Source organism: Calonectris borealis, chromosome 3 (genome assembly GCF_964195595.1).
Source record: "Calonectris borealis chromosome 3, bCalBor7.hap1.2, whole genome shotgun sequence".
NCBI lineage: Eukaryota > Metazoa > Chordata > Aves > Procellariiformes > Procellariidae > Calonectris > Calonectris borealis.
Genome location: NC_134314.1, coordinates 35030161 through 35056131, shown reverse-complemented (window position 1 = coordinate 35056131; position 25971 = coordinate 35030161). Strand labels below are relative to the sequence as shown.

The 25971-nt window shown below is 39.6% G+C and overlaps 1 protein-coding gene across 1 annotated transcript in view; it reads right to left on the bottom strand.

Moving 5' to 3' along the window:
- Positions 1–25971, bottom strand: part of KCNQ5 (potassium voltage-gated channel subfamily Q member 5) — a 300311-nt gene that overhangs the window by 139108 nt on the left and 135232 nt on the right. The gene's annotated exons all lie outside the window — the stretch shown is intronic.

Genomic DNA, 25971 nt, shown 5'->3' with positions numbered 1-25971 from the left:
TTGGATGGCTTTGGCCACCTAAGCTCTTCTCGGGTTTGTGTTAGTCCCAGCCAGCTGACAGCCACCTTTTGTGTTCATTAAAAAAACAGTTAAAAGATACAGGAGATGACAGTGAAGAGAAAAATCACAGAGATAAACATTTGGAGGCCTGACAGAAACTTTGGCATGGCTCTGACCTGATGCATCTGGTAAGACTCAGGTATAAACTATACAAATCAGATGGACCTAGTGATGCAATGTATATAATGAAGGTGTACAAATCCCCGTGTGAAGTTTGTAGCTGTCATTTAAAAGAAAGCATTGTCAGATTTTCTTCAGTGTTTTGGTACGGACTTGCCTAATAGCCTTGGGCATATCCAATTTTTCTGATTCCATGTCTTCATTTATCAGCTGGAATAACAGCGCACATACTGAGAACGAAGTTATACACACTCTGAAGGGCAGGAGTTCAGCATTGCTAGTCATAATATATATACAAAGTGAGACCTTCCCAAATTACTCAGTTCATAAATCTTAATTTTATTTCATCTGCTTCAGACAGGCTGCTCTTTCCCTCTCCTCTCTAAGATACCAGATACACAGAGTCTGTGAATGCAGCTTGTCTCCGTTACCGCTAGAGTAAATGCCTCCTGCCAAATTCCAGCCCAGACTTGAAAGCCCAGGTACCCAGTGGCCTGGGAGAGCTTCTGAAGTCTATCCCGAAAACTCTTCAGCAAATCTTTATTGCCATCAGGACTTGAAATAAATGAATTAAAGCTACCACAGGTATATTTATATGTGCTAACATCACATCTCCCGGTGCCTGTCCTAGAAACATGCACAGTCTCCTTTAGATGCTGCTTCCCTTTCTCCAATTTTCTAGCATATTCCTTCTCTCTTTGATCTTGAATTGAAGTTTATACCACAAATTTAGAAAATTTTATACCCAAGAGGTAGAAAAATTTCTCTTAGGTAGCAGCAATGATCCCTGGGGAGCCGGAACAATAATTTCTCATTTCAAATCAGGTTAGCTCTGAACAGCACGAGTATTTTTCTCTGATTCATGTCAAGGTTGCTTCCGGATCATTTTTCCTGTTATTCCAATCTGGAAAAAGGTGTTAAGCACAAAAATTTACAAACATATTTGTAAATGAGCGTGAAACCATTTAATTTTTAATGGTTAGAAATTTCTATGAAAAAATGTTTAGCTCAGTATTCATCTGCAATGCACAACACTGACAAAGTATAATTCGCATGCTGCAATATGATTCATACCCTTACAGTTTACCTGGGCAGACTTCGGGTCCTGACAGGTAATCGGTGAGAGATCAGGCACATCAGTCCTAACAGCTAGGCAGATGGTACACTAGCTCTATCTGACTAGACAGGACACTTCACCAATTTCACTGTAACTGTGGAATAACAAAGTACATCTCCAGATGTTTTTTTTCTGGAGCACAAGGTTTCTCCCTGTAAACACCTTTTCAGAAATACTTCATTGCCTGGTTTCGTTACTTACCTCTATGTTGGGCATAAAATGCTGACAGTTTCTTAGATTAATGTGGAAGATGTAGTTAGAAAGTCAATTCTAATAAACTGTTGCATCATACTCCCAATATATTTTACTTTCATTTGCCTTCATTTTTTTTCAACTTTCCTTGCTGTCCATAAGTACTGAGGCGCTCACTATCAGTTTTCTTTGAGATGCACCGTACACACTCCATGAAACACAACCAGATTCTGTAACTAATCCCTTACCACTTGTCTCTTTCCCAAACTTCTGCTCCAATGCCACGCTTTGTAACCTTCATGTAGGATGGCCTCTCCAGAGTTCTACAGTTTTCCTACTACATAGGTATACAGGCTTAATGCAGAGAAGTGGGTTCAAGAAGAGGAAAAGGCCAATATCTATGTACCCTGACAGCAGGCAATGCTTCCTTAGCCGACTGCAGCTCCTACTGTTATTTTGCTTGTGTTATATTTGAACACCACTTGCTATCTCTCCCCTGTTCTATCTGCAATTTGTGTCCTCCTGGAAACTCTGTGGTGCTACAGACCCAGTCTCCCTGGGTCCTCCAAAGGCAGAAAGAAGCTACATTTGACTCCAGACACATCCCATTCCCCCATGCTTTCCGGGCAGCCTGGAGAGATGCAACCCTATTACACGACCTGTTGTTAGCAGGCATTCGACAAATAGATGTGAACCCTCCATTCATGACCAGCAATATCCACCCACAACAGGAGATAATGAACCCATTTTGAAACACCAGTTAGGTCCAGAGAAGAGACTACAAATGAAAACTGCACCTTCATCACAAAAGCCCTTGTGAGACAGAACTCTCTTTCAAAATTATCAACAGGATTATTCCTTCTGTGTATTCACATGCATCTATTGGCCTCATAGATTTTTTTCAGTATCTGTGCATGGGAAAGGGAACTGGACTATATCAGGATGCACACACATCATCAAGAGAATTTATTTACTTTATCTAAGTTCTAGATTACAAATTCTGCCCTCTCTTATATCATGAACTCCCACTAACTTTATTAGTAAGGGTTCAAAGATAATGAGAAGTGATGGCTTTTGATGACAGAATCCAGCTTGACTTCAGGTTTGTAGGTCATGTGCATAGTGTTGGCAGTTAGCAGTAAACATTTCTTACTTGTAAAAGGAAAAAATGTGATATGGAAGTCACTGAGTGATAATACGCACAGAATTCCACAAGGCTATTTACAGTCATTTTTCAGTCTGGAAATCCACATTAAGCCATTTCCTCCCCCCATCAGCAATTAGGAAGCCTAAGACTGAGCATAAGATTCTCTTTCCTTTGGTGTACTACTAGGTAAAAATGGATTGTACATTTGGTAAGGAAAGAGAAATTTGATTTCGTACATCAGAAGCACCACTGAATAGAGCAAATCTTATCAGAAAGAACTACAACAAAGAAACACACTAGATGTGCTGTTGCATTGAGATGAATACTAAAAGAACTGTAAAATGCTAGCTTAAAATGTCCCTATGTATGCACTTCCAATTACTCTCCTGATCTACTCATGCTTTGATTTTAGTGACAGTTCGAAAGTCTACCTCTGTATAACCGTGTCATTTTCCTACTGTTACAATTCAAAATCAGAAGCCCAGGAAGCATAAAATGGCACTGTCCTTTATTGTTGATTAATCATCGCAAAACAGATTTCTGACAAACAGCAGATTTAGCAGTCAGACACAGCACTTATTACATTTGTTCCTGTCTGTCCCTTCTGATTTAAAAAATATGCTAACTACAGAAACTTCTCTTGGGCTTCTGGGGAAAGCTTGCACATCTAAAATCAGACAGTAGCCTGAGGATGTAATTCAACATGAGTATCTCTTAATGAATATTCCTGTCATTATTGTTATTATCTACTAGTGAAACTGAGAGATGGAAGGTATTTGTTTGTTTGTCAATGTTTAATTTTCCCCCATCTCAAAACCAGCAGGGATTATGACATAATTTATATTACAGAAAACATTCTTCACCGGAAATCCTCATAAATACAATACAACTAATGGAAGATAAGGTTACATTATCTTTTTTTTACTAGATACTGTAATTTTTTAATTACTACTTTGCTTCCAGAGAGAGTATAATCAATTTTATAACCCAAAAATGTTTTTGTGTGCCTAAAGAGGTTTAAAAATTTCCAAGCTCTTGGTTTTTCTTCTTCTCTTTCAAATATACCTACATTTGCACCGTACGTGTTCATGTTCCTGAAATACATGCAGTGATTTTTTATTCAAGACTCTTCAAACTCTTTTCTGAACATTGCTAATAAAGCCTGATGTTCTCTGGTATCATTTGGCAGATGGCTAAACAGAGGACGGCAAAGAAAGATGGAGCAGTCAAAAAGATCTGCGCGACCAGTCTTGAAACAGCTCCCTGACCTCTCCACTCCTGCCTTTGTATCTTTGCTATAATGTCAGCTCTCTTTAAACCTCTCTTTAAAAGGTTCCCTTTTAAAAATTTTTGTTTATCCCTGATCCTGTACAATCACATGTTTTACAGTTTGTCTAGACTGTCCAGCCTAAACTCTTTTTGGAGGGCAGAGGGTATTTCTACAATTTTTTTCCTACATCTGAGCTCAATTGGAACTCCTCCCCTGTCTTTTCATATTACAATTTGCAGGTGAAGTTCATAGAATCATAGAATGGTTTGAGTTGGAAGGGACCTTTAAAGGTCATCTAGTCCAACCACCCTGCAATCAGCAGGGACATCTGCAACTAAATCAGGTTGCTCAGAGCCCCATCCAACCTGACCTTGAATGTTTCCAGGGATGGGGCATCTACCACCTCTCTGGGCAACCGGGTCCAGTGTTTCACCACCCTCGTCATAAAAAATTTCTTCCTTATATCTAGTCTGAATCTACCCTCTTTTAGTTTAAAACCATTCCCTCTTTCCTATCGCAACAGGCCCTGCTAAAAAGTTTGTCCCCATCTTTCTTATAAGCCCCCTTTAAGTACTGATAGGCTGCAATAAGGTCTCCCTGAAGCCTTCTCTTCTCCAGGCTGAACAACCCCAACTCTCTCAGCCTGTCGTCATAAGTTGTCATTTACAGTTTTGTGAAATGGGTTTACATACAGAAAAGTAAAAGTACTGCCACATCTTATGCAAAGGGACTTCACTCACAAAAGGCAGGTACCACTCAAGTTAATGACAGCAGCTGCTTTTCTGGCCAGACGGAAAACCCAGGAGAATAGTTACAGGCTTTAAAGCGGTTGGTGAAATTCCAGTTCTACCCAAGTCAATGGCAAATCTCCAAATGGAATTTGGATTTCATCTTTTGAGGATGTACAGCTTATAAGAAGCATTAAAACAGTCAGCTTTTTGCAGACTAGATTGTTAACCTTCCTTTCAGCTCTTCAGTTTTGCACATGTAATGCCCTACACGTACAAATTCACACTTTTATCTGTTTGTGGCTGTAAAATATATCCCTGTACCTCATACAAAAGTCTATTAATCCCCAAAGAAATGTTTTTAAAACACTTACGCCAGAAAGCATTGCAATACTGTATTGTGGCTTAAGCTTGCAACGTAGTTTTGCTTCATTTTCTAGTGGCTTTCTAACCTGATACCTTCACTCTATGTTGAGCAGGAAGCTGGGGAGAGGCACATTTCCTCAAGATCCACAAAGATCAATAAGGATCAATTAAAACTAGTCGTACTCCAACAATCTTTCAGTAAGAAACTAAAAAAAATAACTATCAATCTCTTACAGTGTTAAACATCCTAAAATTCTTAAATTTCTTCTATGAAAAGTCACACAAGATAGCTATCTAGAAACTGCGGTAAACATAATGGAAGTATAGTGGCAGAAGTAATAATCGTTGCTTAGAACAGTATTTGTAAACAAAGATTCCCAAAATGCTTAAAATGAGAAGTAGGGTTAACACTTAAAAAGACACATTATTTAGCAGCCTAAGCAGTACTAAATGATGACTTAGACATTTAGTGGCACACAGCCTTTCAGGGAGTCTTAGATTCAGTGTCCAATTTTTAAAGCAGAGTTTAGAACAGGTCTCAAGTCACTTAGACAAGTAAATTGTCTAAGCTTATTCCTTGTTTGCTTATTCCAGAAGCAAACAGGCTGAACGCCGAGCACCCAGCAGCAACACTGCATCAGCTAGCAAATATTTTGTGAAGTTCTTCCTCAAATCAAGTTATGGTGACCCACAGTGAAGGTTTAGCCTGAATGAAACTTGCAGTAAGAAGCTCGGGATTTGGAACGCTTCCTTTTTTTTTTTCATTTTTAAGTATTAACGGTTTAAAGATCAAGCGTCAGCCTCTGTCCCGTGTTCTATGTGCAGAACTCCCACTGTTGTCAGTGGGAGTTTCACAAACATATCAGGGGCAGAATGTGACCTTGTTATGTACGCAGCCTTTTTGGGTAACATTAAAATTTCAAAATTGGCCATCAATTAGATTTACATCAAGGGTAGTTTTGATAAAATGGCTAATAAGGAACAGAACATTGTGCTGACCTTCAGGGTGAACACCATCTTTTGTTGTCAAATTGTTCAATGAATTGAAATTATGAATCCCAACAGACTTGTATTTATTTTACCATATTAACTGCTAATACTCTGGTGACTATGAAATCTGTATGTTGATTATATGAAGAAGGAATAAACAAATCGGAAAAGGGATTTTGTGTAGATTTTTAAAAAACATCATCAAGAATATTATAAAAGCTCACCTGAGGCAACAATAGAATTAATCAATGATTAGTACCTTATAACCAACCACTGTTTACCTGCTTTTGCTTGAAAACTGTAAAGCAATAGTTCTGACTGCATAGAAAAGCTAAAAAAAAGAAGGGAAAAAGCATATTCCTTCCCTTTATTTTAGGCAAAACTCCCAATCAACAAATAAATCCTATTCTAAGTAACAACATAAGGTTGGAACCCCAAATTATAAGCACATTGTGAATTGCACTCCTACAACACCTTTATCCTCAGGAAGCAGACTGTGTTCTATTAACATCTATCACTAGTTTCACCAGCTTTTATCCCTGTAGTATTAGCATTTCAGCAAATGATTATGTAACAAAAATCTTAAATAACATTCAGAAAGAGGACAGATGATATTTGTTCCAAGGAAAACTTAAAATATTACCAGAATACATCTAATTTTAAAGATCAGAAAGCCAAACAAGCATAAATGTACATTTGTAAAGCTGAAGTCCCTATGATAAACAGAAATATTGTTGTTATTTAGTTGTTATTTACCTTGATAAACTTTGCTTTTTATAGTAATTGTTCAGCATAAATAGTCATAATTTGCAGCAGATACCAATGCAGCAGAATGCTTAAGTACATTATGGGAGTCCTAATATAGCCAGGGGCTTACATACGTGTCTCCTGTCATTTATACATACTGTGTCCTCTCTTGTGATAGCTTAAATTACATGTCTGAGAGGACCAAAGTGAAAAGGATATACAACTTTATCACGGAAGGTAAGAAAACATGCTGTTCCAGGTGGTGCTAGTAGGAAGGGAAGGGAGTAGGGCTCATTCTCTTGTTATCTCAACCAATCTATACCTGCTGGATCACGAGTTCACAGCTGGAAGCGAGAGGAGCATGGGCGGGGTCTTCCTGGGGACCCTCCATTGGAAATCACTAGGTTAGAGCACTGACGTGTTTCATACCCCTTAATCTGCTGACGGTGTCATGAAAGGGCAAACAGAAATGAAAGCCCATTGCTGAAAGCAGGCTCCACTGCTATGTTGTTGACTTTGTAATAACCTCTCAGAAGAGGAATTCTCTTCTATAATGTAATTACTTTTCACCTGCTGGCAAACAGCGTACTGGAAATCCTCAGGCACACTATAACTCCTATCTGAGCCAGAATTTGCACAAAGAGTAACAAATAGTTGAAAATGTCACTCAATGAAGGCAACAGGATGGTCATGGAGTGGCTATTTTATGAAAAGGAATACTTAAATCTACCCCAGGTTAGGCTCCATGAAAACACTGCTGTGATCCCCAGCTTTCCAGGCACTCAGATAATACGATGCTTTTTTCAACAAGTTGCACAGTTGCATTCAGAACGTGTTAAGAGTCAAGGTGAGCATGATATTTCGGGTCAATGGCACAACTAGCACATACTCATAACCAATCTGTGAAATTCATTCCTTGTTTATACTCACTGTCAATCCTTTGTTTCTTAGTTATATGGCAATGGTGTCTGCAATAGCCGAGAAATGGCTCAGGGACAAGTGAGCCTGCACAGTCCTATACTCTTAAACCAGTGAAAATTAGATTTAAGATGACTGACTTCAGATGCGTTCCCCAGGAATACTCATATTTAGAGAAGAAAAAGCTTCTGTGAAAGGATGAGAACATTCCACTGGTCAGAGTATAAGCTAACTACTACCTGACTCAAGTTTAAGAGAAATATTCTCAATTTCCAGCCAGTCCTTTACTGTCCATTATAATATTTTCACTTTCTTCAGAAGCAATAGCACAGCCAGAGCAAGAAGAAAATTATACAGCAGATGTTAGAATGGCAAGTCATATAATCCCAAGTTGCACAGCACATCTTTTCAGCCTAACTTTGTGTTCAGGTTTATTTAAATTGAAGTCAAAATAAATGTGGAATTTGCCAAACTGGCACCAATTTTCCTGCATCAATCACAATATTAACTAGAAATAAAGGATTTATTCAGGTGGTAAGCTATGAATTTCATTATCTTTGTCATAGAAAAATAAATGAATAAATCTGGCTATATATTTGGCACAGATTTTTCCTCTTAAAAAAAAAAAACAAAAAGGTAAAAATCTTACATAGAGGTTTTCCATTAGGAAAACCCAAATCACTTTATGGACTGTCAGTATAATGCAGAGGGTCATTTTACTTAATGTAAGAACCAGCACCCAGGAGAAAGAAGGGCTTTTGAAAAAACCCTTCAGCAGATCAGTAGCAAAGCCAGCAATGTGAGAAAGGAGAAAGCCCAAATGAAAGATTATATTACATCAAATTTTAGAATTTACAGCAATGTTTTGTGAAATTCAGCCTCACCTTCACGTGTGCTTACCTTTCCCTTATGACTGACTATGTCTTCAGCCAGACTTGGGCATCTCTGCTAATAGTCTGAATGGTCAGAGCAGAGGTTAGCTCCAGTTTACAAACCACATGTCACGTAGGCATAGCGCCTGCCTTCGGTAGGATGTGCTGCCTCTTGGTGAGATCTGTGCACAGCATCTCACCAACGCAGCCACGTGCCTCACAGACCAGAGCTGCCTTCGATGCAGCCAGTTCAATGCATGGGGCAGAAGGAACTGGGACTTGTCAGTACCAGTCTGCCAACGCTGTGGGATTCAGCACATGATATAGGGAAAGTGATATTAACGCACATATCCTATAGCAAGTGACAAAGCACAGGCAGGGCTAATGCTGCTGCCCACTTGGACAACTACAGCCCGAGTTCTCCAGCAGCCCTCAGCAGTGCCAAGTGACGTCCCAGCTCCAGAGACATCTTCACAAGCAACTATGTGGATAGTTGTTCATTCACTATACGACATGACAGTGGAAAATATTCTTGGAGAATACTGAAAGCTAAAATCCAACAGATGCATGGAATGAATTTATAAACGTTTCCCAAGATCTCATCTAAGACCAGAACTTGGCCTCCCTGGGTCACGGGCTTCCACATTCCTAGGATGCCTAGGCATGAGAAGGCCACGACTGTGACAGCTATGCAACCACTACGTATCCCCACTCTCCGAGAATATTTTGGAAATATGACAGGAACAGCCTGGACTTTTAAAATAAGGGATTTGCACTGAGATACTGCATGACCCATCTATGGAGGATAAAATTAACTCGCTAATATCAAACCACATAAATCACAGAAATGACTAACCACCCCCAATCTACCTTCAAAAGATAAAGCAGTTTACAGAACACAGAAGCAAGCCCCTGCAGCCAGGACGTCAAATGAGAGGAGAAAAGTGCTTAAAATACATATCTCGGATCAAACAACTAATACATGATCTGATATTTTTGCTTTTTCAAGTGATTCTAGATTTATTGAAGCAGATTCTCATCTGAAGTAAATCAACATCCTTCATTAAATCAATTAGCAGTGTTTTCCTGACTCTCATTAGATGGTGATTGGGCTGCTGGAATGCCTGTGGTCAGGAAGCGCTGGGGAAGTCTCAGGAGGAAGGAGGACACACGTGGTCATTAGGAGACTTCCTGCTCCCAGCGACCTCCCCAGGAACAGGCAGAAGCCACCGCTCCAGAAAGAGCAGATTTCCCTATAGAAGGTGCTTATATTTAATGCTTATGGGAGGAAGAGGGATTCTAAGAGTTATTGTGTAGTTCTTTGGGGTGGGGAGCAGGTGAAATTAAGTATTAATTGGCCAAATTAATTTTTAGGTTTTGGGGGTTTTACACTGGCTGACAAAACAAGCCAGCCAAGTAGCAAAGATTAAATAAAGACTTTTAAATTTGGCTTATCAGCCATGACCATTGCCAGTAGTACTACTTCGATCCATAAAAGTTGAATAAAACTTTAGAGCTTTACATGATGACACTAAAATTATCTACGTGGAAAGCTTTTCCAGATGCTGAAAAATGGTGCTAGCTTCATAGTGCCCTGCAACACTTCAGAGCAAGGGCTTGCACAGAGAGCCAAAGAAATGCTTCTGACGCGTGGTTCTGAGTTTCACCTGGTTTTGGATTCAGTAGGCACAACTGCTAACACCTCCAGGCTTTAAAGCAAACCAAGAAACCGAAGCCAGGACTGGTCTTCGGGGTCAACAGCAATAGGGCCACTTCAGCAGAGGTAAGTGATGGCAAGTAGAAGCAGCAAAAGTGTATATATTTGTGTTTGTGCTTAACAAAAAAAAGAGAATAGGCCAGAGTTAGAAAAGTACAATTTTTGGCTGAAACTGGGCCCGTGATTTCTGAGTCTTTGGCCTAGTGACAAACGGCTCGTTAGGTACCATCAGGGTTTCAAAATATTTGTAAAAGATTACAGGAACATTGCCAGTTTACAGAAGGATCTTTAGCAGGTTTCTATCCTTTCCTAGAACCTACACCTTCAGTTGCCTGGCCTGTTTTTTTTTGTGTTATGCCTCCAGCCAAGCTCTTTCAGCTTTCCAAGTATCTGATCACGCAGGTTTATTTGCAGTTCACAGAAATAATGAGAAGATAAGCGACTTCAAACCTGGCCCTCCATCACTTAACTTTCAAACAGGCTAAATCCTCAGAGCAAATCCATTCTGGGAACAATGTCCTCTCTCCTGGTTCACTGACCATGAAACCCCCATCCTGTCAGGACCACGATTTGTATTCCTCTTTGCTTTGCAGCGCATCTGCTGAAGCGGGCCTGCCGCTGCTACCTCGGACTCTTCTCCCCAGCTTTATCGGGCCCAAGCTTTTCCTCTCCTCTCATAAAGTACATTTGGAGATGAGGCTCCATTTAAACACCTTCACGTTTGCCTTATGTACCTTCAGAAGATGTCCCGAATTAACTCCTCTGATGATAGTCTTCTAGCAAAAGATGTTCTGTTGACCAGGGGCACAGTAAGAAGCACAGGTCAGCTCCTTTGATCTCAATCCCTCAGTAATTGCCTTAATCAGCAGGCAGCAGAACCTTTTCCTTCCAAGGAAAAATTGTATTGACTTGTTTGTACAAAGTGCAACAGCCGTAGCAGAAGAAACAGCTTTCCCAGCACAGTCAGCAGGCTGTCGTCTGCAACTCTCGCCAGCGACACGGGGGAGGTCGGCTCAAGGGACCAGTCAGAAGGAGAAGGAGCCCCCCTGCTTATACCACGCTGCTCTTGGTCATCGGGAACAATGCCTTTGAAAGCTACGTTTATAGATACAATAAAGAGTATAAGTTGCTTTCTTGGTTTTGTACTTTCTACAACTCAAGGCACTCGCAGTGTCCCTTGATGTGATGAAAATGCACGGTAAGTGCCAAACATACAAAGTATACATTTTTTCCAGCATTTTTCTGTGGGTAAGGATTTCAGTTCACAGAACCCCAAGGACATATTTTTTAAAAACAGACTCTCATCCACAATCTCTCTGATTTATAATAAGTATAAATAAATGTAGTCTATTGTATTGTGCTTTATTTCCCCTGTTATAGTTGTCATTTGACAGATTCCAGTTGGTACCTTTTTTTTTTTAAAAAAAAGAGATATAAAGCAGAATGGAGCCATTCTTCCTGTTGATCTGTCTAATCTATCTGGTATTAACACTTCGGGTCTACTCCTTTAAGAAATTTTTGCTTACAACGATTCTGCCAAAGTTTTTATAGAAGACAGTTTGACTGTTTCCTAATATTATGTTTTTCATAAATCATGCATTTCTTTTTCCATATAAAGCAATTAACAAATTTAGGATGCAAAGCTGCTCCGTGAAGCACTATTTCTGGCTAACCAAGCAGAATTTCCAGCCACCCGCTGCTCTGCCTGCCCTCTCTGTGGTGACCCCACCACAGGCTGCCCCACCAACCCCCTCCCGCACCTTGGGACCATATTTTCTACTTTGAAACTTGTGGGACACACTTCCTATCTCATTTTCTGTCAGGTTGTAAGCAGACTGAATTAAACTTTGAAAGTCAGTGCAAGCCTACAGCCCAAATTAGAGAGTAAATGGAATAAAGGGCAGACAGAAACGATACAATTTAAAAACTATTGAGGAATGATAAGGAATTTTTATTACAGAAATATAAAGATACTTTATCTTGTCATCAGGCTGTAGCATATGTACCCCTTACAGACTGCAAACACTCAGCTATGCCTTGCTAAGGACACAGCTATTTGCTTTCATCACTAAGTGCACTGAAAGAAAATAACTGAGATTCTTTTGGTTCCAGCTTTATTTTTTTTTCCTGTTCTTTGGCTTTTACCTGAAGAAATGGAGAGAGAAGAACTAGTTACACTTGTGCTCTGCCATTCGCTTCGAAGAGCACACCTTTTCTTTTCTATGTACATTGGTGTTAGGAAGTCCAAGTATCATCATGAGATCTTGAAATTATAGCAGCCATTTTCATCAGCCACCCTGCTCTCAGTTTTCCATCTCTCTGGGGTACCCAGCCATCACATATACAAGAAGCCAAGTTACAGCAAACTCTGCTCAAGTAGCTCCGTCTCCCAAACAAAAACTAACGTATTAAAAATACAAAGCTTCTTCAAAATCTACTTTAAAATTCCTTTAAAATTTAATAATTTAAACTTTTTAAGAGGAAATGTATGTACTCATGCAACCATACCATACAGTGAGTGTTGTATTGGTTACAACGTATGTGTTTATGAAAGTATATATTATTCTAGTAATAAATAAATACATTCAAATATTTATAATAATTTTCTTTAATAAGAAAATATGGATAATGGCTTAATAGGACTTCAGTTAGTTTACCTAAACCTAGATATACATTAATCACAATTCTATGAATTTTCATTTCAGTTTATGTGTGTCAACAATATTTCAGTGCAGGTTTCTTTTTCTTTTTTTTTTTTTTTTTTAAGTTATAACCAGTAGCTACAATGTAAGAAAAAACTGGTATTCATTCTGCATCTTTCACCTCCTGAAGGGATACAGCTGAACAATAGTTCAATCTGGAAATCTAGTACGTCTAGGTGACGAGAATGGGCCTGTAAATGTGCTATATCCATACAGCAGCTCCCACAAAAATATACTCCATGCTTCAGAAGCACTTTTTTAAGGATTAAGTTACAAAATAAGCTTCCACTGATCAGATAATGCTTTTTTTTCTTTTTTTTTCCTGAAGAAAAGATTGATGTGTAAACTCTCTTTTATGAAGGATGATGTAGCCAGAGAATGACAGTGGCAGATTGTTACCCTTTGCCGTGGCTTTGCTTGTTTCTGCAGTCTAACACGCTTCATATTCTTAAACCAATTGATCTGGGCTCTACAATTCAGTGGGCAATTATGTCATCCACATTGCTGCTTACTATCACACACAGCTGATACTATATTTCACCATCTTACCAGACTACCAACATCAGTTTTGCTGACATCAATTAAGAAAGTAGAGAGGTATTTATCTTTAAAAGTTCTTTTTCTAAATGAACAGGCTGGGGTCTGAGCCAGCTTTTGGCTTCAGCTTCAGGATCTACCTTTTCCTGCATGGAAGTTTCTTCACAGATGAATTTCTGCTAAATGGTCTGAACATGACAAGTGGCATCCTGTCTTCTGGCTTCTTACTCACATGAAAACTGGAAAGAGCTCCTTCCAACGGGCTTCCAGATAGTATCTTAATGTTTACAAATAGACATATACATACCCATGTTAAAAAAAAAAACAAAACCAATGTATATATTTAATTTTCAAAAGGAATTTACTTTTAGGAGATCTCTGATTTTTAGGTAAGAAAAATTTTACTGCATATTTTTAAAACTATGGCTTTCAACCATTTTATAAAAAATAATGAATGAAGAGTGGACTGTTATCCAAACGTCTTTCACAAGAGAAGTGCTGCACTTAAAATGTAGAAAAGTGTTTCACGATGTTGCTAACACTGGTGAATGCTTTTTAAAGCTCCTACAAGCAGCGTATCTGCTTATCTCCTGTTGCTAAGTCCCCGGGCAGATGCAGTTTTCCTACAAAGCAGAAGTCAACCTGGAGGATCCTGTTCAACCAGAGCAGCACTTTACAGGTCAGGCAGACTCCTCAGCTAGCGCGGGTGCTATTCTCACTTCTATTCCCTAAATAGAGAGTTACATTTTTACATGAAGTTCAAAGCTATACTCTGAATTTCTCATGCGCTTCACAGCACTATTATTTCAAAGTTGTGAAAACCAATGTGTGATAATAGGGGGAAAAAAAAAAGTACTTGTACGGATTGTAATATGGAGAAAACAGCAACAGCTGCAACACAGGCCGCCTTGCCAAATTTTACACGCTAGGGTTTGAATAAATTACATTATAATTGGACAAAAAGGCTGGATATTAACAGGGAACGTTACATAATGCAGCTAGCTGGTAATATATATTAAAGAGGCAGAATATGACATTACACAAAACACTTTAAAAAGTAAACTGACAAATAATACACTTTCATTGAGAATTACCCGAAATGAATGGTATTTCCATCATTTCAAGTCTTTTCTCTTCTCTTCGAGCCAACTACTGGTTTTAATGGATATTAAGAACAGAAAGAGTGTCAGTTGTCAAATAATTATCGTGTCTTATATGTCAGAGCCATAAAGGGTATTTTCTGCATCAGCTGATGGACTGTTTTGATCAATTCAGACTTATTAAAGCCTTGCCTTACTTTAAAGTAAAACAAAACAACAAAAATAAGAAAACAAATTAAGTTAAGTAAAATTAAAAATACTTTCCCAGTATAGCAGCTTTTCCCCTCCTTGGAAGACCACAGTTCACAGCTTGCAACTGAAGGAGAAATTCATAACTGCATCCAATTAATACAGCCATAAGGATTGTCTGCTCACCAAGGAAATCTGCTCTACTGGGCAACTAGAGAAACCAAGGCCAGGACTCTTGAAATAAGGCGTGATTACAGGTTGCAACTGTGGCTGCTAAGAGACGGACACTACCAAAATAAATATAAGAAGGAAAAAAAAGCAGAAGTGGATATAACATTTACTCTCAGGTACCAGTTTCTGTCCAGTGAGAAAATCCAGAGCACCTCGCAGATTACAGTAGTTGTCATAGGGTCTTTAAGAGTTCCAGGAAAACTGCTGCCAGTATGGACATCGGAAAAAAATATACTCCAAATTAATTCATTATCTGACTAGAGCTAAACTGCCTGTTTCAAACAAAATGTAGACCCCCCCTGTTCAGAATTGCTTGACCCTTGCATTCCATGAGTAGATCATCTGTTGGCTATGGGTCAGGGATTGCAGACTACCTGGAAGGGGATATTCTAAAATAGGAAGAGGTACAGAGTTCCCAGCAAATTCAGCAATGGGCACATCTGAAGGAAGTGACACACTGGGAATCCCTTTAAAGGCTTTTTCTTCTCTCCCAGAGAAGTTGGCTAATATAGGTTAGCTGCTAATAAAGTGCTCCTAGAGACTTTGCAGAGAAAATCCACCTGGTCCTTGTACCGAATGGGTATAGATGTGTGAAAAACGGAATATTAGGAGTTACGGTAATAAATGTTCTTGATAATTAAATCAGTAAAAATAGCCTCAAACAAATTTCTCCCACTGTAGATCCTACCTAGGATGCAAAGTCTGTGACTCAGACACTCAGCCATTCACTGTATAGGAGCTTTTGCTTCTTGACAACAAATGCCAGTTTTCCGATTCTTGCTCTGTCCAAATAAAGTCTTTCAGATATGTTCTGTTTCAAACTCTTGATGGCTAACCAGTAACACCAAGGTTAAATTCATAATAATCTTGATACAGAAATGTGGGTTATTTAAAATGTAAACACATTAAGATCCATTATCTTAAGATATACGGCTAATTTGTGTACTACATTCTCTGGAATTATGGCTTAAAAGACGCATTTTAGCAGATAATCTACAGCATACTTTATTCTCCATAATAGTACTCATGGGAATTTTACATTCCATTCGGTTTTCTATTTTATGCTCATGATTTAAGTACTCATGCTAATAATACTAATACTTCAGTGGTCTGCAGTAATACGTGCTTGAAACAGGAAAAAGAACTATTTGCTTTCAATGTTTCAAATTCAGCTAAGCATTAACATTTCTATGTTGCCCCATTATTAAGAACTTTGGGCAGTTTTGCTGTAGGATTTAGGCAGCTGAGTGGAATATAATTGGAATATAAGACTTTAGATCCAAAGGAAAACCCTCAAGACTTCATCTAATTAATTTGTTTATATTACATATAGTTTCCTACTTTAAAATATTTAATTTATTTCCAGAACTGTTGCTGTCTTGTCTGAATGAATTGCTACTTGTCTCCTGCTTTGACCTGATGGAGACCCTCAAGTCATCTCTCCCTTTGCTTAAGCCACTTCGTGAGGTACAAGTCACTAGTGCGACATGGGTGTAGGCAGTAATACTCGGCCCTGCACCCATGAGATGGTCCCTACCCTACTGCTATGAGCAGAACAGCAAGGAATTTGCCCACCTCGAAATTGTTCTTACATTTTGGGAATGCTCAGCCACCCACCTTCCCCCCCTTTTGAGGAACCAGACCTTTGCAACATGATACTTCTCTGCTTTTCCACAGTATTACAGCAAAGTAAAAAAGAAACAAAAATACTCAGTTAAAATAAAATTTAAAACAAAGTTATGTTTTATATGGGAGCTGCCAAACTTCAACTGCTGAATATCATGCTCATACTTGTTTAAAAACTGTCTAAACTTTGGAACACACCAAGGAACTTCATTGCAAATATTACTTTACTCAAACTAAGCCTTCTGATTTGGCATGGTAGTGTAGGTGTACAGATCCTGATTTCCTAGACTGTACAGATTTAATTACTTGACTCTTTTTAGGAGATGCTTTTTAATTCCCTGGATTGATATTGAGCATCTTGATATGAGCACTAAATATATATAACATCTGAAACACCATACTGCCCTGATACACTGGTTTTGGCCGCAAAGCTGGACTAAGAAGTTCCTTCTTGCTCTTTCCATCCTTTTGTCCCATGCGTGGCAGTGGAACAAAAGAGGCAACACACTGTGGTTTGCATATGGGAGAGGGAATGGTTGGGAGTATAGAGATGGTGGCAGGAATGTCCTTGAATGGCTTTTTTGGAGAGGCATGTTCTCATTATCATCTGCTTTGAAAACCCAGTGACACTAGAGATGTGCCTTAAGTAACACACGGGTTTAAGTAGCTCACTGAACAGTGGCAGTAGGAGCTTGGTTTCAGAAAGCCACTGGGAGAGAAAGGAAACAAAAGTAGGGATTTTTTTTTTTTAAAGTTTGCACATTTTCTTTTATTGCCACACAGCCCTTCCAGGAAAATTACTTTAAAAGCAATACTGCTCTGAAGTTTATAGAGTGTTACAAACAATTTTTTCTTTTACCTGAGTAACAAAAAAAATAAATTGTATGGGTACAGAGTTCTAACTGTGAAAGGCAAAATTCAGTTCCTTTTCTGGTTCACTTCACACAGTGCGTTAGCACCTATCTGAAACCAGTGAAATATGTGTCAGTTTGGGCACAAGCACACTTGCCTTGCAAAGACTACGCTGCAAAAAAGGCCCTGATTACAGAATAAAGAGGTTAATCACCCTTGTAACAATACACAGAATAAGCAGCAACTACACTTAGGTAACTATACTTAGTATTGGGCCTATCCTAATTGTATGAGCAATTTTGAGTTATTCAGTGTTCTTGACCAATTCGAACTGGTATTGTTACCTCCCATGAGACTGCTCGAAAATGTAATGGGCACTTATTTATTTTTGAAGACAAAAATAGAGTTCAAATTACTGGCTTTGTAAGATTTTTTATTATTATTTTTAGTTTCACATTTTTAGTGCCAATTCACATGCCTAAGTGCTCCAGGCAGAGTCCTGACAGCTCTCACTTCCTCCGCAGCGCAGTGGGAGACACATTTCTTCAGAAACAATAAGGTCAATTTGCTTTCTTTTCAGAGCTGCCCAAAGTATAATTTCTGCTAAGATGAATATATACTTGTGTGCTGGCTGATCTCATGACTGATTTCTAGTTGTTTTGACAGCTGCCGTTGTAGTATGGGCTGCCATTGAAGTCGGTAGAAAAACTTGTCACTAACTTCAGTGGGAGTTGGAGCAGGAGCTTTACAAGCTGCGTTTAATAAGAGTTTAATAAGAAGTCCTTAGAGGCTTCACAGAGCTAAAATATTTCTAAAGCATGTCTTTTCCCCTTCTTTGGGGAAAACATTTGTAATGTTGCAAAGGGGACGCTTCTTTAACCAATGTGTCAACAAAAAAACATCAGCAGACCATAATCCCAGCCTCTGAGTTTACTTTAGGTACGGAAGGAAATTTGCCCCAACAGGGGATTTATCACTCAGTAATATCTAGATGATATTTGAACACAAGAACAATGCAGACTTAAATGCATTTTTAGAGCACCATTAAGAATAACTTTGTAGCTGATTATTTAATATTAGTGTTTTAAGAATTATACCCTTATTATGAATAATTATCAACAAATATTTATTAAAGTTTGTGTTTAAACAAATAGGTAGTATCAAAACTACAGAAAGTTTTAACTGCTCATCCTTTTCCAATATCTTCGGTTTTGCTTCTGTGGCTGTGCATACCATATTTTTGAAAGGATATGCGAAAACATTTAATCAGACAAGTCTGGCACTTCCACCATATTAGCCTGGGACACCTTCAGTTATTTCAATTCCTGCTAACATGAATCACATGCTCTGCCTAGTTTGTGTCTCTAGTCACTGTCATTACACTAAAAAGAGTTTCTGGGCTTGAACTACCAAGCTTTCAAATTGAACTCTTACACTGATGAGCTCAGTTTTCCGTGCCAACAACCTTCAAAGCAGCGTGGAACGGTATTACAAGTCATTGTTAAAAAGTCTCATTTTCTCCTCTAGATTAATGGCAAATGCAGTGAAAATCTTACATGATTCTCTTTTTCTGAGTAGCAAAAATGAACATATCATGCTATATGAGAAAGTAAAAAATGATTGTGCTCCAACCTGATTAAAAGAAACTGAATTTAGTTCTCATATGTTACCACAGGATGCAAAAATGAAAAGTTAAAGACTTCTCCACTAAAAACTGATGAGGGGCAGAATAATGTATTTCAGTACTTTCACTTCAATTTACGGTGACTATTCTGCCATTTGTCTAGACTAAATTTGCTACTGTTGTGTTAAGAGGAAAGTAGATCCACAGTTGGAGAGAGAATAGCTATTTAATTTACACATTCCTCAACACTCCTAGGGCAAAGACATCCATCAACCATATTTCATATAAGAAATATGGGTTGATGCTGATGTGCTTGACTTGGGGTGACTGCATCTGTACCTCCCTGGTACCTTGGCGACGTTTTGAGAAAGCACCACCACATTACCACCAATCCTCAAAAAATAAGGCACCAACAAAACAGTTAATTTTAAATCTTATTTTAATTAGTATATGGCTACATATAGCTGAACTACTGAGTGAACTACAGCAGGAAAAGGGCTGTATGTGACAACATCAGTGGGCTGACCCAGATTGGGTACATGCTGATTTTTAACAGTTGAATACACAACGCGTACTATATTAATAACAGTGACAATCTACTTTGTAAATCTTGTGTCTTCCTCAAATAAGAAAGACATTTTTTCCCAAATTCAGTATTTTCATACTGCTACTGCTAAAAGTATAGTGGAAAACACCATCCACAGACAACTCAATAAAATTAAATTTATATGATTGCCCCACTTAATATTTACTTAATATGATAAGTATTACTATATTACTATTACATTAGTATTACTATAGCATGCATTTACTTAAAATTTACTTACTATGGTAAATATTAAGTTCACTTGGACCTACCTTAAATGGCAAGGTTATCTTGTTAATATTTTTGCAAGTGACACTGTCTGTATATTGTCTGTATTTTAGATAAAGCACCAAAATTAAACTTATGCAAGAGGGATGATAGTATGAGTATTTCTGTCTGTTTTCTAGAAATTAATGACAAATTGATAAATTTGAATTTTTGAAGAAAAATATCATTAGTTATGTGAAACCTACAACTGGAAAGCATTAGTTTACAATCAAGTGGATTTTTTGGTGTAAAAGTGACTCCAGAATAAAAATGGGAGAGAGTCAAATTGGAACAGAGGTCAGCTAAACACTCTCACTGGAATTTAAAAACACGAGTAATGTTTGTTTGCATAATTTTTCAATGGTGTCCCAATTGCATATTCGCTTGCAGCCAAAGCACAGATGTGACTGTTTAATGAGAATACAGTCCTGTTCTAAATCAATGCCTAAGCTGTTCTCTCATAAGAAATATGCGTAAGTATTAGAAAGATAACTAATGTCTGTGATGAGATGCCCAGAACTAAACTCAATATTCCAATTATTCTCAAGTGTCTGGATCTTCTTGGATTTTTTTTTTCATCTCATCTTCTGAAATAAATTGGCTAAAATACTTTTGCTTGTTCTGTTTTCTCACGAAAGCTCTACACACTACAAAGTAGTTGTATACATGAACTGCAAAGCTGTTTTTGCTGCAGTCATAATCAACATTTATCTTGTTTACTACCCTGATGAAAATGCCAACAATAATTATAATAAATAATAATCCTGATAATCTTCTTTGCAGAGCATCAGCTGTACCCCAGAGTATTCCGATAATATTAAATAATGTACTCTATAAAATTTCACTTTTTAAGCTGTCAATCAATGAAACATTACAAGTTAGTTAATGAACCGCTGCTGAAAATACATACTTTTTGTTCTAGGCTGAGATTTAAAAGGCAAAAGAAAATTCACTTCCAGGACAGCACAGGCTTATATACGAGAATCTACTAAAGGGCAGATTGTCAAAGGCTGTCTACCTAGATTTTGAAGAAAAGAAATTAAGATTCAGCATAAAAATGTGAAGGACTTTATCAATGCGTATGAACCATTAAAAAGTCCGGATTCTAAAATAAGGTGCCTTGAATATTTGCTCAGAATTCAAAATCAGTTCTTTAACTCACAGGCAGATGGCATTAAACAAAGGTAAGAACACGGCATTATGTTTCCTTTTGGGGTTTACAAAGTGGGATCTAGTCTGTTTTTCTCTCTGAACTCTATCAGAAAGCTTATTAGATGGGCCTACTAAAATATGTAACATTAAACGTTATGGCTGAGGGAACATAGAAGAATAAACCATTTTCTAAATGCATATGCATTCCTAATTTAGCAATACTTCTTAGGATATAATTTGACAGGTTTACTGCAGCTGGAAAATTATATAAAGTGAAATTGGAATCCAGTGAAAATACCACATTCCTGGCTGCCATTGCACATCCTCGTTAGCACCTATCAAGCTGGAATAGCATAGCTGGAGCAGGCTCCAACTGATATGTTAGTGGAACTTGCAACACAGAAAAGAGAAATTTGATTTTGAGCCGATTAACCAAAATGCTTCTGTGAGTTAGGATGGGCAATCTACGAAAGAGACGAGTACTGAGACTTCTGCCTTCTCACCCGCTCCCTAGCACTGCCTTTGGGCTCTCTGGAGCAATGCACAACTAAAACGGATAGCTAAGACAAAACTGATATTCACACTTTTGGCCTTGCCTTGATACAAATTCAGAAGCTGTCAGTCTTGCTGACAATATGGTGTACAAATACTAAAAGCTTAGGCCATATTGTAATAATTTAATATTTACTAAAAGATGGTGAGGCACAACCTGACTGCGCTGGGAACAGTTATGAGCCCCGTTGTATCCTGTGGGTCTACAAGGACCCGAGCACCATCTTTATCAACCCAGTAGGTGGAAGGGGCAAGTCACAGAGTGAGAGAGATGCTTCCTAGGAACATCTCAGCATCGTTGCCTGGAGACTAATGTCTTTTACCTTTTATACCCTCTATTAGTGGATTTACGGGCTTATCAGAAGAAGTTTTTCTATTGCTTTCAATGTGTTTCAAAGCAGTCCTCAATGAGGAGTATATGCCCCTGAAGACGCCTACTCTGATGATATTCTTCCATCCTGTGCCTCAATCTGTGCGTATTATTTGATCCTAGCACTGTGCTCAGCCTTGACTTCTCAAAATGCTGCCTTTCCACTGCTAACTGCCAGAGCACCTGAGCATGGGAAAACATTTACAGCCTACAGTAAGCCCTCCTGTGCTGTACTTGCTGCTAAGTGCTGAGCCAGCATCTGTGAAATTACTAACACTACATTGAGACATATAGAATCATAGAATCATAGAATCATACAGGTTGGAAAAGACCTCTAAGATCATCGTGTCCAACCGTCAACCCAACACCACCATGCCCACTACACCATGTCCCTAAGGGCCTCATCTACACGTCTTTTAAATACCTCCAGGGATGGTGACTCCACCACTTCCCTGGGCAGCCTGTTCCAAGGCCTGACCACTCTTTCAGTAAAGAAATTTTTCCTAATGTTCAATCTAAACCTCCCTTGGCGCAACTTGAGGCCATTTCCTCTTGTCCTATCGCTAGTTACTTGGGAGAAGAGACCAACACCCACCTCGCTACAACCTCCTTTCAGGTAGTTGTAGAGCGCGATGAGGTCTCCCCTCAGCCTCCTCTTCTCCAGGCTAAACAACCCCAGTTCCCTCAGCCGCTCCTCATAAGACTTGTGCTCCAGGCCCTTCACCAGCTTCGTTGCCCTCCTCTGGACGCGCTCCAGCACCTCCATGTCCTTCTTGTAGTGAGGGGCCCAAAACTGAACACAGGATTCGAGGTGTGGCCTCACCAGTGCCGAGTACAGGGGCACGATCACCTCCCTGCTCCTGCTGGCCACACTATTTCTAATACAGGCCAGGATGCTGTTGGCCTTCTTGGCCACCTGAGCACACTGCCGGCTCATGTTCAGCTGGCTGTCAGTCAGCACCCCCAGGTCCTTTTCCTCTGGGCAGCTTTCCAGCCACTCTTCCCCAAGCCTGTAGCGTTGCCTGGGGTTGTTGTGGCCGAAGTGCAGGACCCGGCACTTGGCCTTGTTGAACCTCATACAGTTGGCCTCGGCCCATCGATCCAGCCTGTCCAGGTCCCTCTGCAGAGCCTTCCTACCCTCCAGCAGATCAACACTCCCACCCAACTTGGTGTCGTCTGCAAACTTACTGAGGGAGCACTCGATCCCCTCGTCCAGATCATTGATGAAGATATTGAACAGGACCGGCCCCAGTACTGAGCCCTGGGGAACACCGCTCGTGACCGGCCGCCAACTGGATTTAACTCCCTTCACCACAACTCTCTGGGCTCGGCCGTCCAGCCAGTTTTTTACCCAGCGAAGAGTGCACCTGTCTAGGCCGTGAGCCGCCAGCTTCTCTAGGAGAATGCTGTGGGAGACAGTGTCAAAGGCCTTACTGAAGTCCAAGTAGACCACATCCACTGCCTTTCCCTCATCCACTAGGCGGGTCACCTGGTCATAGAAGGAGATCAGGTTGGTCAAGCAGGACCTGCCTTCCATGAACCCGTGCTGGCTGGGCCTGATCCCCTGGTTGTCCCGGACATGGCTCGTGAGCGCCCTCAAAATGAACCGCTCCATGATCTTCCCCGGCACCGAGGTCAGGCTGACCGGTCTGTAGTTCCCTGGATCCTCCCTCCGGCCCTTCTTGTAGACGGGAGTCACATTGGCGAGCCTCCAGTCGTCCGGGACCTCCCCAGTTAACCAGGACTGCTGGTAAATGATGGAGAGCGGCTCGGCAAGCTCCTCCGCCAGCTCCCTCAGTACCCTCGGGTGGATCCCATCCGGCCCCATAGACTTGTGAACGTCCAGGTGGCATAGCAGGTCATGAACTTCATCCTCTTGAATTATGGGGGGTTTATCCTGCTCGTCGTCCCTGTCTTCCAGCTCAGGGGGCTGAGTACCCTGAGGATAACCACTCTGACTACTAAAGACTGAGGCAAAGAAGGCGTTGAGTACCTCAGCCTTTTCCTCGTCCTTGGTGGCAACGTTCCCCCCCGCATCCAATAGAGGATGGAGATTCTCCTTGGCTCTCCTTTTGTCATTAACATACTTATAAAAGCATTTTTTGTTGTCTCTCACGAGACAACACGATATATCTCACGATATAGCCTTGTATAATATCTTTTCCCTATGATATGTAGTATTTGAGGTGCAAAGATGATAATGATCATTGTATATGTGTAAGCACAAAACACCTAAACCCAAACCGAATGCAGTGAAATCTAGGACATCTACATCACACACAGGATGAATTTTCTCCGAGTTGTAGAGAGGTGAAGTCCCCTTACCAAGTTACTGCTTCACAGAGGAAATATTCTTTTCTTATGAGAACTAAAAGTTAATATTCTTAGAAGTTATTTTAAATATGACCTAGAGAGTCCTCTTTTCTTCATTTTGTGAGGTGTGAAGGCAGCTGGTCAAAATAGGAAGGCTGAAACGATAGAAGTATGAAAGCATGACTCTGAACATCTATATTCCGATAAAAGTTATATATGTTTGTAGCATCTGCTGAATTGTACATTAAAGAAGACATTGATATTTCTAGTTTAATGATCTAGAGATGTGGGATTCAGCAGAACCAAATCCATCTGAAAGAAATGGCGAAGTTCCCCACCTAAGAAATCATCTTTGTAATGACATGAGACATAGCAGAGCAAAATATTTGCGACAACAGCACTGACACACATAAAAGATCTATTTATGTCATCGTGGTATCAACTTAGCTGAAGCTTGGTTTTTATTAAGATAGCTATAGTAAAGCTATATTTAGAACTCCAGGAACAATAGTTCCAACTAATTATCTCATTACTGTATGCTAATGGCTACAATTTTTCTGCTTTCTTTGTCCACAAAGAAAGATAACTGTACAATATCCACTATGTTCCGAAATGCATTCCTTTCATGGATCCACATTTTACCTCATGATTTAGTCCTTCCATCTAACAGCATTTCTCTTCCTGGATACAAAGGGAATAGATTTGCAGCTGTTACAAAAACAGCAGCCTTGCCAAACCTGTTTGCGGATAAGGCTGCTCGTTCCCTTTGGACCTCTCCAGAAGAAAAGAACACATGTCACGCTGCTACAAAGTACTCAACCTGCTGAATGACACTCATGCAATTTGCTAACAATAAATGAACAAGGAACATATTTGCACAGCTTATTAGGACCGGTACTACACAGAGCTGTGAGCGTACGGAGAGCCGGGTACTCCCACTCGCTGTGCAATTCTAATGAAGGCACTAGACAAGTAATGAGCACCGACTTTTCTTAATTACTGTCAACTGGCATGTGATTATTACAGAAATTCTCATCCTCTGTGGAAAGTTCTGGGTTTGTTAAAAGCGGAAACCTTCTTTCTTTCCAAACACATGCGTGCCCGTACACACCACGTTCAGCTTTCAAAGTCGAATGCTCCCTCTTAGGACATACTGGCACTAAGACTCCTTGGGCAACCTCCATTTGCACCCCTTGTGTCTATGCATCAGGTTACTGGCATTCATTGCATAGTCGTGTCATCACGTACTCTTCCATTTCTGATGGGATCCCCGGTTTTTCAGCCCAAAGCAGAGACAATGGTCACGTAGTGAACAGCTGTTCAGTATTTTGTGTTATTCCCACCGTGTGGTCCGTGTCTGTGTTATAAGAAAACACAGCTCTCATTCTAGTTTGACAGTGTTAACAACTATCTCTTTTCTGGGCTGCTTATTATGGTGATGTCACAAATATTAATAAAACTATGTTATAGCATGCTGATAAGGTACGTTAATTCCCATTTTTTGAATATAACTGAATCACAGGGAGTAAGGTAGGAAATTTGTATTAACTGAGCCTTCTGACACTGGCCTGTCAATTATTGTCTCCAATCAACTGGCACAAAATGAGCCCACAACTTCATTAAAAC